Source organism: Pteropus vampyrus, unplaced genomic scaffold (genome assembly GCF_000151845.1).
Source record: "Pteropus vampyrus isolate Shadow unplaced genomic scaffold, Pvam_2.0 Scaffold62, whole genome shotgun sequence".
Lineage (NCBI taxonomy): Eukaryota > Metazoa > Chordata > Mammalia > Chiroptera > Pteropodidae > Pteropus > Pteropus vampyrus.
In genome coordinates this window covers 1,901,935-1,916,764 of record NW_011888843.1, presented here as the reverse complement: position 1 = coordinate 1,916,764, position 14,830 = coordinate 1,901,935, and the positions used below count along the sequence as shown (strand labels likewise).

Below are 14,830 nucleotides of genomic sequence, written 5' to 3'. Positions count from 1 at the left end.
GTATGAAAATAATCAAACCAGCATTCTAAGTTAGTCCTTTCTCACTAAGAAGGACTATGCCAGGAGTTATGAAAGGTATAAGAGCTAAATTGGGAAATTATGTTCAACCCACATAAAAAAAAAAAAAAAAGCAAAAATCTCAGCTCTTTTCAATCATTACATACAGGTGTTAGCTGAAGTCATGAAAATACAGGACATCTCAGAGAAACCGAGTCTCCGTAACAGAATGAAAAATCTGAGGTAGCACACCACAGCGGTGTATAGCATAAACTATGGAGCTAATCAGAGCTGGGTTCTAATCCCAGCTCTGACATTTACTCACTCTGTGACATTGGTCAAGTCAGTTAGCCTCTCTGTGCTTAAATTTACTGTAAATAAATTTAAATAGAGATATTAATAATATCTTCCCCATAAGACTATGAGAATTATGTACATGCTGGTTGCAAAACTCTTAGAGCCTAGAACGTAATTAGTGCCCACGTGCAAGTCTCATCATCATTGTGGAAATATCTTATATGAGGAAAGAAAACACAAGGATCAGAGATTTGGTCACTAAGATACCAAGCAGGATTTTTACTAGAAAGAGAGCCTTTCCCACTTTAAAAGCGTCAAGCTGGATTTGCTCTATTTCTGACAGGGATCCTTTGACTGACTGACAGGTGGGGTCAAGTTCACCAGGGCTAGATCTGTGTACAATGGGTCGAGTGCCATGCAAATGGAGCAGGCTCCAAGACCACGTAATCAAACACAACGCTTTCAGCCCTCGAAGGGCTCGCTCACAAATAGCCATTGTTTCCCACAAACAACCCCGCTGCTGGCATCCAGACGGGAGCCAAATGAGGCCGATCGACGTTACACGTTTTTGTCAGTGGCTCTGCATAGATGCACCACAAATGCAATTAATTGCTGCAAAAGAATTCTTGAACTATGTACTGAATTTAGTTTGATGAGCAAGGTTTTGAGTTCAGCTTTTTAAAGGACACTAATCCACAGCACTCGGCTGCACTAAGCATATATGAGTCCATTTCAAAGCCCATCACATCAGACAGTGATTTACTTATTAACGGTGTGGGGAACAGCTGTGCCTGTAGGGTATCAACATCTGTCATTTTCCCTTAAAACTGTTAGATCGCATTAAACAGAAATTGCCACAAATATCTCAACTTGAACTTGTATTGCAGACATATTCATACACAGTATGATTATGTCCAAGGTTGGAATCTGTTTTCACTCACTACTTGGAATACTAACATGGCTGCTCCAGTAATGTCTCTTCATTCCAAGTGTGAGTGAAGGTTAGGCAAGGTAGCCGAAACAAACACCCCAAAATCTCATTGGCCTAACAAAATAATGGCTTAATCTCTTCTTCACACTGCATTCCGGTACAGCGTGGTAAGGGAGGCTCTGTTCCACAGAGTCATTCAGGACCCAGGCTCCTTCCATCTTGTTGCTCCCTCTTACCCTAGGCCTTCAGTTTTCCACTGCTCCCCTGCAGCTGGCCAACAGATCAGAAAGAGAAAGAATGTGGAAATGGCACCCCACTCTTAACTGCCTCTCATATCCACACACACCCCATGGGTGCAAACCAGTCCCATGGTCCCGCCTCAACGCAGAAAGCATTCTAGTACAACTGGGGGTGATTCCTGAGTCCTAGGGCAATGTCTGAAAACATTTCAATTGTCACAACTGGGCTGCTGGCATCTGGTAGGTAGAGGTCAGGGATGCTACTAAACATTCCACCATGCACAGGACAGTCTCCCCACAACAAAAAAATTATCCGGCCCCAAATGTCAGTGATGCTGAGATTTAGGTAAGCACCTAGCCCAACATGTCAACGCTCAGGTCTACAACCATTATCCACTAACATACACTCTAATTAATCCCAAAAGCCACAATAACGATGGTTGTTTCATTCATTTGCTTCGTTCCTTCATTCATTCATCTAAACTCCTAAATGAGACAAGGTCCCAACAGTCAAAGAATTCACATTGGGGCAGGGGAGCAACCATAAATAGAACGAGCATACATAGGGGTAAGTAGGATTAAAAAGAACAAATGGAAGAAAAATTAGTTCTGCCTGATAGATTTGATGCAGGATCCATAAGGCAGGAGGAATGTGAAGGAAGTCTTGAAGGAAGCATTTAGTACTTACAGTTTGCGATCTAGATGCTATGGAGGGTGTTTATTTTGGGGGAGGAGCAGGGATGGAGAAAAGGTGTTGCAGGAAAAGGGAACTTTATGAACAAAGGAAAGGAAATATGAATGGATATAATTTATTCTACTTTCTAGTATGGAGAAAAACTAGGGGAGGAGGGTTGTAAAAATGCATTTTTATTCAAACATATTTTTAGTGGTGTATTCATGAAAGTCTTAAGCTCCCAGCATCTGACTGAATCCCTCACACAGAGACATACACTGGCTTTCCGTCAAGAGGCTCTTCAAGAAATATTTCACACCCCAGACTTCACAGAAACGTGGTAGCATAGGACGAAGCTCAGGGAATAGCAGGAAATCTCATTGCAAAACTCAGTCACTAACTCTTTCAAATAACGCTGCCTCAAAGTCAACATCAAATCGATTCAGGCAGGTGATTGACCAAAATCATTTATCTTTGTTCCCAAAATCAGGACTGTGTAGAAGTCTGATCTCTTCTTAAATTATGTTACACTGAATCTGTTTTGTTTTGCTTTAAAGAGTTTTCACCTCTTCTGATTCTTAATTCCAATTGTGAATGTGGCTCGCAGGCTGTGGTTAAGAGTCCAGACAGCCAGGGTCTGACATATCCCAGCTCTGGCATAAACTCACCACGTGACCTTGGACAGGTCACCTAACTCTCCAGGCTCAATTGCCTCCCAGATAACAGGCTTAAAGTGCTAGTGCTTTAACTGCCTCTGAAGTATATGATGGACACTGCTATCTTGAGCTGGAGTTAGCTCCCCCACACCTCAAAACTGTCATGAATTGTGGACTCTAACACAGTTTGGGAAAGAAAATATCTGATAAACTTCCATGTCATCTTGTAGGACATTATTAAGTACAATTTCAATTAGCTTTGGGCAAAATATTTTTAATGACGGAGCCAACATCACCATGTAAAACAGTGGTTGTTCTTCATTTTGAAGCTAAAATTGAACTTTAAAAACACCAAATTCCTACCCAATAATTTACCCCCATTATTCTCTTTCCTCGCTCTTCCTCCTTCAAACTGTTGCTCTCTATTACTTTTCTTATTTTAACTGTGATCAGCTTTGGGAAAACAAAATGTATTTAGCTGTTGAGTATTATAGATTATATCGAACACCACCAGTCACCTAGCACTAAACAGCCTCATAAAAGGAAGAAATTTGTTTCTTTACAAGTCAGAATCTCGAAGGAGAAGTTAAGATGAGGGAAGCAGACTCCAGAAGCCAGGGGAGAGTCAGTGAGTTCAGAAGCACTTCCTCCGACGGCGGGCAAGAATTCCAGAGCACAGGCAATCCAGTCATCTATTTCTAGGGCTTTTGTCTGAGTGAAACCTCATTCCCCTTTACTAAAAAGTGGCAAAGGGTGCTGCCCTTTGCGATGAGTCAAAGGTAAGGAATAAAATGAAGCTGAGCCAACTAGAGGAACTAGGCCAAATCGTGTTTACACTTCGAAAGTGATTATCCCTTCAAAAGTGATTAGGACGGCCCTCCTAATTGACAAGGAATTCTAAATTGTCAGGGCAGTAAACTCTCTCTCAACTTGCATTGCAGACCGGTCTTGACCCCAGGAGAAAGTTATTCTAAGGAGCACGTTAAAGAGAGGGTTTGCATCTCTGTGGACGGGTTCCCCAAATAAGGTGACATAAGTCTGGGGTAAAATCTGACGTGTTCTTTTTAACTTCTTAGTGAAGATTATTTTTGTAGTAAATCAACAAATTTCTTGTGGGGAAGTAGGCCTGTCAAGGAAATGCAATTCTGAAATACTTTATTTATTATTTTGTCATAAACCCAAGGTATGTGAACGATTAATTTTCGATAGACCTGACTCCAGTGTTGGGAAAAATAAGTAAACTACTGAGTCTGCAAAGAACTAGCAACCCTTTGAACTAATATTTAGCGTTTTGTGTACAGAAATAAAGGTAATTTACTAAATGAATTTTGTTTGTTTAGAGTCTCCTTCCATAAACAAGCTATTTACCTTTTTCTTAGATGAAGTAATAGACCGTGAAGAAATTTGGCTTATCAAGAACATACATGAATCTATCTCAGCATCCATACCGATTACAGAGAACTCTGACTGAAAGGGTGACGTAGATGTCTCGCAATTACCTTCGGGCACCCTCTGCGTGGGATCTACAGAACCGGCCACCAGCAAAGCTAATTACCGTTTCTGGCAAGGTCTCGCCTGCACCAGCCTAACCTTCCGGGATAAACAGTCACGCCTCCACAGACACAAAACACAAAGACTAGAAAAATTGGCGGCTGAGGGCCTTATCAGTTTCCACTGTGGGGAGGAGCAAACTTTCCTCTCCCCTCCAGGTCAAACAATCAAATGGACATGAGGCAGATTAGCAAGAGAAGATAACCAAGTGTAATGAATACATATGTATGGGAACCACCCCCACACCTGAGAGTCAGAGACCCCCATATGCACGAGAGGTTCGGAGACAGGAAGGGGGACCTGGTCAATGAGATGTCCTGAGCTGGGTCTGAGGTCAAGGGCCTTGGGGGCTTCAAAGGGTCACTGCAGGATGATGAGAAGAGCAGCTTACAGATAGGTCAAAAGAAGTCACCTCTGATAATCTCCTATGGGTAAGGCCCCTAATTTAAATTCTTCTAGGTAGTTAAAGGGAGGGGCAGAAATTTCTCGAGCCTGAAACTAAAATTGCCCTTAGCTCAAAACCATCTGCATACCACAGAGGCACATCTTTAGGGTGACTGGCCCTGAACCCCCATACCATCATCAATCCCATGAGTTAGAGATTCAGAGAGAACGGATACCAGCAAATTGGAGCCAGGGCTTCAGATGTCTCCACTCAGTAGTACAGAACCGGGCCTGGTTCCCTTCCCGACCCCAGTGAGCCAGTGAGGCACTAACAGACTCATTAGGAACCCCTCCCTATCTCTGGGAGGAAAGCACTGGGCACTGCATGCATGAGCACCCCCATCGCAGTCTGGGCTATGTTCTTGTTTACAACATGGGCACCGCCCAGGAGCACCCCTGCTGCAGAAAGATAAGGCAACTCCTCTGCTGGCATTGTGTGGTTCCACCAGGAAGGAGAAACAGTCAAAAAGAGCATACACATACCTAAGTACCCTCCAGACACCACTGCAACAAGGAAGCCAGAGCAGGTCGAGGTTCATGCATTTGCAAATAAGCTATCCAAGGGCCCAGACTGAAATCCTCCGACGGTCAGCAACCCAGCCTGAACTGGAAGCCAGCTCTCCAAGTTACTTCTGAAGAATAAATTGGGTCCGCCATTCCTGCAACGAGTATTTATTGAGTCCCTGCTCAGTACCAAGCCGTGTGTGACAATCCAACCAGGCACAGCAAATACCACTGTTTACATGGAATTTTTTTAAGTTCTCATTCACTTTACACTTTAAGTGTATAGTCTCGTTTTCTTGCCTTTATGAAAGAGCTCTCTTCTTTAAAATAACAATAATAATCCCATTCCAAAAAGCAGATTCATAAATAGAGGGGCTGACACAGCCACACTGCCGCCTCCTGTCTTATCGTGCCCCATTCTCTCCTGCCTGTTCTCTTAGGGGGGCTGTATGTCTAATCATGTAAAATGTCCACGAAGCCTGTCTCAGGACTCTAAACAATCACAGAACAAGGACAGAACTCCTGTTGGGTGGCGACCACTTGTTCTGGTTCCCCTGGGATTGTTTTGGTTCAAAACAGAAAAGTCCCTCGACCCAGGTATCCTCTTAGTCCTGGATAAACTGAGTCAGTGGGTCACCCTACCCCCAAGAAACCAGACCCTAGGAAGGTGAGGTCCATTACAGGAGGTCCTTGGCTTGCCAGGGAGAAGTGACACCACAGGAGAAAAAGGCTGATGTCTTTTAAGACAGACCCAGATGGGCTGGGGCTGTTTCAGAATCCCCCAGCTTTCTCGGATTCCCCCAGAGAAGGCCCAGCATCTTAAACTCTGGGTCATTTAAGCGAAGCTTTACAAAGACTCTCCAATGGCAAGATTCTAATGACAATGACACACAAAAGAAATCCTCACATAAATGCCAAAGGCTGTAGCTATTTGGAAGTGGTTCTCTCCATGTCTAGTCGAAGAGCTTCAGTTTAGACCATGATTATTCATCCTGAGATTTCAAGAATCCAACACAATGACTGGTGGGTGACAGACGCTGAATAAAATGGAAGTTAATCATAGCTGCCATTTATATAGTGCTTATAATGTATAAGGCAACACTTTACATAAATGATCTCACTTATTCTCATAATAATTCAATAAGGTCCCCCATTGTCCAGATGAAGAAACCAAGGCTCAGTCAGACCTTATTTCCTCAAGGTCATTAATGACGGAGCTCACGTTTGAACCCAAACCTATGCAGTTTCAAAATCTTTTTAACCACTCAACTGAATTAAGATCAAGCAAGATGGGCATATATGGTAAGGGACCAAAAATTGAGAGAAAAAAGAATCAGATACATATCTTTTTATTTACTTCCCTTTTAGCTTTGCCATTGCCTAAAAAGAAAATTATAAGTTCATGCATTAAGCTACAGCAAGGCATGGATTTTAGTTAGAATTGTGCAGAATGATGCCTGGCAAACAGTAGGCACTTAACATTTGAATAAATTTAATAAACGCAATTGTATACCTAATACAGGGTTAAGTCATCATTGTTCAGTGTTCCAAGTGCTATTTTACCCATGACCACAGGTGAATAGATGGATTCCTACCTTAGATTTCTGAAGTGTTAGTGTGAAGGAACAGAAATGGACAGGTACTTACCCCAGTTACAATGGCTCTCTACCTGCACGGTTGAATAAGCTGTTACTCAAAATGATAGTAATACTACGTTTCAGGCAACAAAGGGGCACATTCTCTAAACAAAGTACAGAGATCAGTCCATGTGCTCTCCAATCACTTTTAATTTCATATTAACCTGCAAGGAAGCAATTTGCAAACCTACCCCAGAGCAATAGAACTGCAGAAGAATATCACACTAAATACTTTATTTTAGAGACATTTATCTCAGCTCCATTCACTATTCGTCAAGCTGAGCCCATCATTTCAGTGCTAATGTATTCCTGGCCATTTTCTCCAAGCAGCTGAACACATTTCCTCTTTCATAATAACACTATCCATAATGATCGAGCATTCCGAGTGTCGAAGAAGAGTTTCTGTCATGTGGATGAGTATTCCGAAAATCAAAAGAGGCGAGGTAAACCAGATGTCTCTCACAAAGGCGCTTTATGAACACAAGTTGACTTAGAAGGGAAATGTGGTAGCCAGTTGTGGGCAATTGTCACCTTGTCCCCCACTTGTGTCAAACCCAAACAGCACAATCTGCTCCTTGAGGTTGTGGGGTGGCCTGGTGGGGTGTAAAGTTCTAATGCTGCTTGCTGTATATCACCAAAAAGAGGGGTTTTGTTTTGTTTTGTTGTTGTTGTTTTGGAAGAAGCACGCAAATTGAAGTTGAAAAACAGACCATCAACAACAAATCATTTTGTTAGAATGATGAACCAGCCTCCCAAAAGCTGGTTCGCAGGCGGCAGACTAGCAACCTTAATTTGATTCAATTCTTAATCATTATTAATGCAAGTAGGCGAGGCTCTTAACTTCCTTTAAATCTACAAACCAAAAGCATCTATAATTCCTTTATCACAGTCAGTCAAAATCATTTCGGTGTTGTCAATGATTTTCTACCGAGCCCTGACTTTGTACAAATGTGGAGGGAACACAACATTGGGTTAAACCTCATCCAGTCTTTATCTTTAAAGAACTTACAAGGGACCTGCCATCCCGCTTATCCCCTTGGAGGGGACTGCACCCCTCATTGGGATTCTTGTGATATGTGGCTCGATGACAAAAGATGTCCCGTTTAGCTCGGGCGGGTTTCTGTTCTTTGCAATTAAACAGAAAGAAAAAAGACATGTCGATCTTAAGTGATCATACAAGACAATCCATGATAAGTGCCCTTTGTCGTGTGCATGAAATGAAAGATGGAGGCAATACTGCCGAAGAACTCTTGGAGGAGTGACGGACTGCAGAGGACTGAAGCGATGGAGTTAAATGTTTTAGAAGAGTTAAGAGCTGAGTCCATCTTTAAAGATGGGCTTTAGGGAGAGGCCATGGACTATTCCAAAATTAAGAAAAAGGCTATGCAAAGCATTTTTGAGGAACAGTGGACGTTTTAAAGTCAGGCAGAGCAAAAGTCAAGGTTGGAAAGGAAGTCTAGGGTCAAGCTGAGGAAAATTTTAAAGACTAAACAATATGAACTTCATCCCCTACCCAATATCCCTCCCCCAAAAAACAGGAGCTACTGAAGGTTATTAAGCAAGGGAACAAACAATTAGAACAGCCTACTGTCTTAAAGGTAAGAGTATTTTGTAATATGGATTGGGGGTGGGAAAGCCAAGTGAAGGTAACCACCCTAACAGCCTAAAGGAAAATAAGGCTCTGGGCTAGGATGTGGCAGTGGGGACAGAAATTAAGAGAAATATGGGAACTAAGGAGGGCCAGTTAATCTGTTAATAAACAGAATACCGATATTGATAATAATGCTCCTTATTTCCACAGTACCTGTTAAAGCTTCTACCAAAACCTCATCAATTCTTATAGCACTGCAGTGAGGAGTGCATCAGGTGTGATTATCTGGATTTATAAATGGGAACTAAGCCAGAAAAATTGCATTCCCTTGGTAGAATAAAAGAGAAGAATCTAGGGAAAACAGAAGCACAGAATACAGCATCTGCAGATTCCACTTCCTGGGGACTTGGCCTCAACCAGTGGCACATCTGCATTTCATCAGTCCTATATGCATGAAGGTCTGATACCCCAGGAAGCCCACGTGATGTTAGAATAAGTATTATCATGCGGGATGTTTGCATTGAGTTTAATCTCTGCAGGGATTAACAGATCAAGTAACAAATAAGGCGTCTTTTCCTACTCAACCTCTCCACTCCCAGCAGAGCACAAGCAGCCTCCACTAAGGGACAAAGAATGTACTCTGGCTTCGGCAGCTAGACCAGGAAATCACCCAGCCTCAAGAACCACTCGAAGGAAATGCAAGTCACATATACACAATTTGAGACATTCCTCTTTAAATCTTACGACAGTAAGTCAACTAGAAGTAGAAAATCCTTCAACATAAAAATGAGTACTTATTTTATCCAAGTGGTGATTTCCATCATTGAGGCAGACTCCCGGAACGCCCGGTGCAGCTCATGCAAAGCCGCGAAGGAGCAGGAAAAGCGACGCCGCCCCCTCCTTCCGGCTTCCATGTCGTCGCTGCCACGCTGGTGCCGGGGACCACATTCCCCGCACAAGGGTTGCCCGCCTAGCCGGACGGCTTCATTATGAAATCAAAGTGGTGGGGAATCAGAGGCCAAACGGGATCTAGAAATGTATTTTGGAGCTTCCCAAATGTGTTTCAAAACTAGTCCCCGAGGACTTCATTCCCCCTCTCGGTCTGTGCCCTGCTCCCGGCCCAGCCCGGGCACCCTGCCCTGGTTCTTGGAGGTCAGGGACGGGTTCTCTCTGATTCTCTTTGCCGGTATCTTGGCTGCTCATCTCTCACTTTAGAAGCTTTTTGAGTGTGATATTTTGTCCCTCGATGGAAGCTGGACCAGAGGGAGGCCTCTGCATTCTTGGGTCAACACTCATGTCCTCTAGCCACTGTGACTCAGGGGCTAACCGTCAGTTGACCATGTAACCTGTCTATGGAAAGCTGTCTTTATAAAGATGATTTTAACAAAGTGATGACTGAGCCAGAGCAATACTACTTTGTTAGATTCCATGCTTTTGCGAAAAGTACTCATCAAATCCTAAAAATTCTGACCTATGCATGCATTTATCACAACATGAGCAAAGATGTGAGTGACCAGCACTTCCCATAGCAAAATCTCTGCATGAGCCACCAACTGCTTAATCCACAGCCCTTTGCAATGCCTAGTTCACAGCACCCAGCTATTTTTAGGGAGAGTGTGGCAAGGAAGGCTTGAAATCGTACCATCATGGTTACCATGGTTGCTAATGTGAGTACGCATGCCCCAGAACTCTCCGGGTAGTCTATTAGTCCTGTGACCAGAAAAGGCTTCTCATCCAAATTGCTCTTTCTAAAAACGTCAAAGAAAGAAGAAGGTAACGCGAAGCTACCCTACACATACTCCCTGCCTTTGCGAGATCCTATCTGTTGCCTCGCAGTCTTTGCTGGGCAGAGGCCACCCCCTGGGTGAGGCTGGGCCCCCCTGCCACTCTTTTTCTATCCTGGGCTGTTCCAAACAAACTGAGGAAGTCTTAAACAAGAAGCAAATGGTGAGAAAGAGAAAGTCTGTAAGTAACACCTCTCTATTACATAATACTAAGCATGAACCTCCTAAAACCAGCCTTGGGAATATCTCCTGGCCTAGCACTTCAGAATAAACGACTACTCGAGACAGGCAAAAAGAGAGAAAATTATCATTCTTTTTTATTTGATGACTAGTATACAATCATATTAGTAAATATAATACCAACATATGAGTAAGGAACAGGTTGGGGTGGGGCCAGATTCTGTAAGTTACCATTCATTCAGTCAGTCAATACTGCTGTAATACCCCATTATCCTATGAAGCACTGAGCTAAGCCGAAGAGGAACACACCTTATAACCTCGTCTAAGCCACATCACTTGTGGAAGTCATCGGTGCTGCTTACCTGTACCCAGTTCCCCCTTTTCAGTATAAGAAATGTTGACTTGTAGCTAAATGGGGTCACAGGACTAGTTCTGGCCAAAGCCATGTCAGTCACTTCTGGGTTAGATCACGTCATTACTAGAGCAAGGCCCTCTAGTTTCCCTTCCAGTGCTTCACTGATGTTGCAAGCACACTGAAGATCACAGCTCCATCAATTAGGGTCCTTGAGGGACTACGAAGAGCAGACCCCACCTGCTGACTCTGCCTGACACACAGCACGGGAAAGAAAGAAACTGTATTCAGCCACTGAGATTCAGAGGCTGTTACTGCAGAATAACCTAACCTATCTTGCTGATACATCACTGTTTAAAAAAAAAGAACGCACAGAGTCCTCCCACCCCACATCTGTTTTCTAAAACAGGCCATAGAGAAAAGCAGAATTTGTTTCAAAATTCAAGTGCGACAGGGACTAAACAGTACTTTGAAAGGTCGAGGGTGCCAACATGATAGACAGGTTCAAACAACTCTGAGGGAGTAAGGGATGAAAACAGAATGACCTTTCGATAATGGTGAAATCTAACCATTTATGTGGAATTCAGCTGAAGAATTTAAAGACTATGAAGAAAAGGTCACCTTCTAACAACAGGTCCAGTCATTTACAAAGTAGTGAGCTCCCCAGTGAACGAGGCATTCAAGGAAAGGCTGAATGATCACATGCTTCCTCCTCAGCAGTCCAATATCATACTCTTTGTTACTCTCTCCCTCCCTAGCTTCCACTGAGCTTAATTAGAATCAGGCCATCATTTCTCCATCACCCTGTAAGCTCCCTGAAGGTAGTTCATTTTTGTGTCTCCACACCCCTCACTCCTTGGCCCTGATAACAAAGCCCAGTATGTGTCAGGTGCACGATAAACATCTGCTGAATGAATTAAATGAATGTTGTAAAAGGAGCACCAGAGGCAAAGGTTGTTCTAATAACCTCTAGGGCTCCCCCAACCTAAAGCGAAATGCACTACTGCAGACATCTGGGGGTGGGGAACTTCCACCTAAAAAAAAAAAATTGAACATCAATACGACATTTGATTATGATGTATTGTTGTACACAGTTTAAAGCCACAGTGAAACCTAACACTGCACCATGGCCATCTCTGTTCCTGGACGTGCATTTACATGTGCAGGCAGCTGTTTTCTTTCCCATGTGGAATTCTGTGTGTGAGGTATTTATTTTTTCTATTAAAAAAAAAAATACACCACACCCTTTGTTTCTCTTGCATTATTATACTCCTTATTAGTCCATCACGTGGTTTTTCTTCTCATAGGAACACAGCACACACCCTGCATTATTGCTGACAGAAAAATTACTTGTCAAAATACCTCGATCCTAACACCATTACAAATCTGATCTTTCCAAAGCCTTGGCCTTTGTTTCAGCCCTGACTGGATAATTCACCTACTTCTAGTGATTTCCACATGCTTTGAGCAGAAGGATAAATGCCGGTGTCACGTATGTTTTTTAAAGTCACCTTTCAACACAAAACTACCTTAGCGGTGAATGACAAATCTTTCAAGTTTTCTAATTTTATTTTTTAAGGAATTGAAGGGGGAAAATGAAGAGAGAATCTGCCACAGATACCGAGCTGCTGCCGCCAGTGCTGCAGTGCAAGAGAGAGCATAGCCTTTGGTCCTCAGCAGTCCCTCCTTCCTACAAGACAAACCTTGAGTCCATTTCCAGAACCATTCTTATCCTCTGCTACTTGTGTAGGACGCCAGGACTCTGCCCTCTAGGAGACAACGCCAATGCCAAGGTGTCCTAATACGTCTGAAGGTTACGTTTTCATTGAGCTCTATCAAGATAACCCCAGATCTGGTTAGGCTGACATCAAAACAGAACTATCCTTGGAAAGGAAAGAACAAGCCAGAGTTTTTGGAAACGAACCAACAACCTAAAGATAAAATGCAGACTGAGAGCCTAATGGGTCACAGCTATATAAATGGAAACTTAACTAAAGCTGTCTTCTATGTTCCTTCCACCTCCCAGTAACTTACAGCTGGCTTGTTCTTCTTGATATTGCAAATGCTGTTACAAAGAAGGGATGGGGGAGAGACATTATTTCATAAGAAAGTCGCCACATTTGACCGGTGCCCTAATTGAGCACTGGTCAAATTTATAAACAGCCTTACAATGATACCTTTTCAAAAAAAAAAAACGCTATCCCACTTACAGACTGAAGCCAAAATAAATTACTACAGATAAGCAAACAGGCATATATCCAAACCCCACAATTCAGATTCAACTGCCTATGTGTTGATTACATCAAAATTCTCATTGAAGAAAAACCAGGTGGGATTTATACAACCCCAAATGCAACCTGCCCTCAGTGACTTCTTCCAAAGGAAGGTTTAATTTAAAGTCATTGGCACTTTCTTTCCCAGAACCAGGAGTTTGGGCAGCCCCCACTCCACACAGGCAGGAATGCAATGGTGTTGCAGAAACCACCCCAACCGCCCCGTGCAGGCACTGCTGGCCCAAAGGACCCAGAGACACCCAGGTGGCTACCCAGATTATTAGGGGTTACCTGAATCTGTCACCGAGTCCCTTTCGCCCCCTTCTGCGCGATGACATCAAGTGGAAATGGTACGCGTTTGAGAGGCAAGAGGCTGACAAGCAGGAAGCACAATTGAGCCTGAGCTTTGTTCAGCCTGCAGTGAAATACATGCAGTGAGGGTTAGACCCGCGCAGCGGAGAAAGAAATCCAAGCATCCTCCCGGCCAGCGGCGGTGGAGTGGGGGCACTGGGGAGGTGGGGACAGGCGGCGGAGGTGTGGAGGGCTGCGGAGGGGGCAGACGCTTCCTAATTGTCTCTACAGGATAAATAACCACCTCCCCCCACTCCTCTGCAGGATCCCCCGCCCCCAAGTTCTCCTCTGGTGGTAGCGCTTCTACTAGCAACTGGAATCCCTCAGAAAGAAATACGAGAAGGCGGAGGATAACGTCTTGGGGCAAATACACACTCGCAATATTTACTAGGTACCCAGGCTCCATGGCAATGCGGGGCGCGTAGACACCCGCTCAGACAGACACACCAGCGCTGCACTCGCGAGCATCCTTCTTTCTTTCAGTCGGCCCGCCACCTCGTCAAGTCACTGTCACTGTTTTGCCGATTTCTCTACTCTTTCCAAAACCGTGCCCGCTCCCGCCACCCACCCCCACCCTGGGCGGATCAGGGGACGCGGCTTCGTCCCACGAGTGCAGCCTGCTTTGTCCTGCCACTGCTCTTCCAGGAGCAAGCGCCCCAGGCGCGTGGGTCTGCACAAAAGACCCCCGACATCCAGCCGGCCACTGCGCCCTCTCCTCGCGGGAGGAGCCCCTGGGCCGCAGAGGGGCGCGCGAGGGCAACTTCTGCGGCTGGGGAGGGCGCTCGCCCAGGGGCTCGCAGGAGGACCTACTCGGGTGCGTGCGGGGTGGGGGCGCAGTTGGGGCGCGCGCCGCGCGGGCACAAGACGAGCAGCTCCTTAGGACCAGAGCTCCAGGGGGCATCCGAGGACTCAGCGGAGCCGCCGACAGCGCCATCCCCCGCCGCCCGTACCCCAGCCGCCAGCCCCACTCCACCAGCGCTCCGGAGAAACGCAGCTCTAAGGACCACCACCCCGCGCCCCCTCCCCCGGAAGCCCTGCGGCCCCGCCACCCCCAAACACCCGCCGAAAGGCACCCCTTATACAACAGGCGGCTCCCCGTTCCCGCCTCTCGGCTCTGGGTGGGGCCGCACACCTCCCTTCGCGCCCCTTTCGCCGCCCCCGACCCATAAGGAACAAAGCAGAGAAACAAACCGAAACTCACCGACCTCTCCCGGCAGTGGACTCGGGGCTCCCTACAGAGGCGGCAGCATCGCCGGGTGGTCCCGCCGCGCCCGCCACCCTCTGAGCCAGACACGCGGCGCGGATGCGGAGCGGGCGCGGGGAGCGCGAGTCGGCGCCTGCAGCCCCAGCGCCCCGCTCTGCCCTTCGGG

The 14,830-nt window shown here is 45.3% G+C and overlaps 1 protein-coding gene across 6 annotated transcripts in view; it reads right to left on the bottom strand.

Annotated features, from left to right (window-relative positions):
* Positions 1-14,824, bottom strand: part of RNF152 (ring finger protein 152) — a 68,476-nt gene extending 53,652 nt beyond the window's left edge. For 2 of the 6 annotated variants that reach the window (XM_011361070.1, XM_023531137.1), the window contains exons 1-2: positions 14,662-14,824; positions 13,401-13,524 (exon numbers count right to left, since the gene is read on the bottom strand). The gene's annotated coding sequence lies outside the window, so the exon portion shown is untranslated. The remainder of the gene's footprint in view (positions 1-13,400; positions 13,525-14,661) is intronic. The other 4 variants (XM_023531138.1, XM_011361072.1, XM_011361069.1 and 1 more) reach the window with 3 other exon arrangements.
* Between the last annotated feature and the right edge of the window lie 6 nt (positions 14,825-14,830).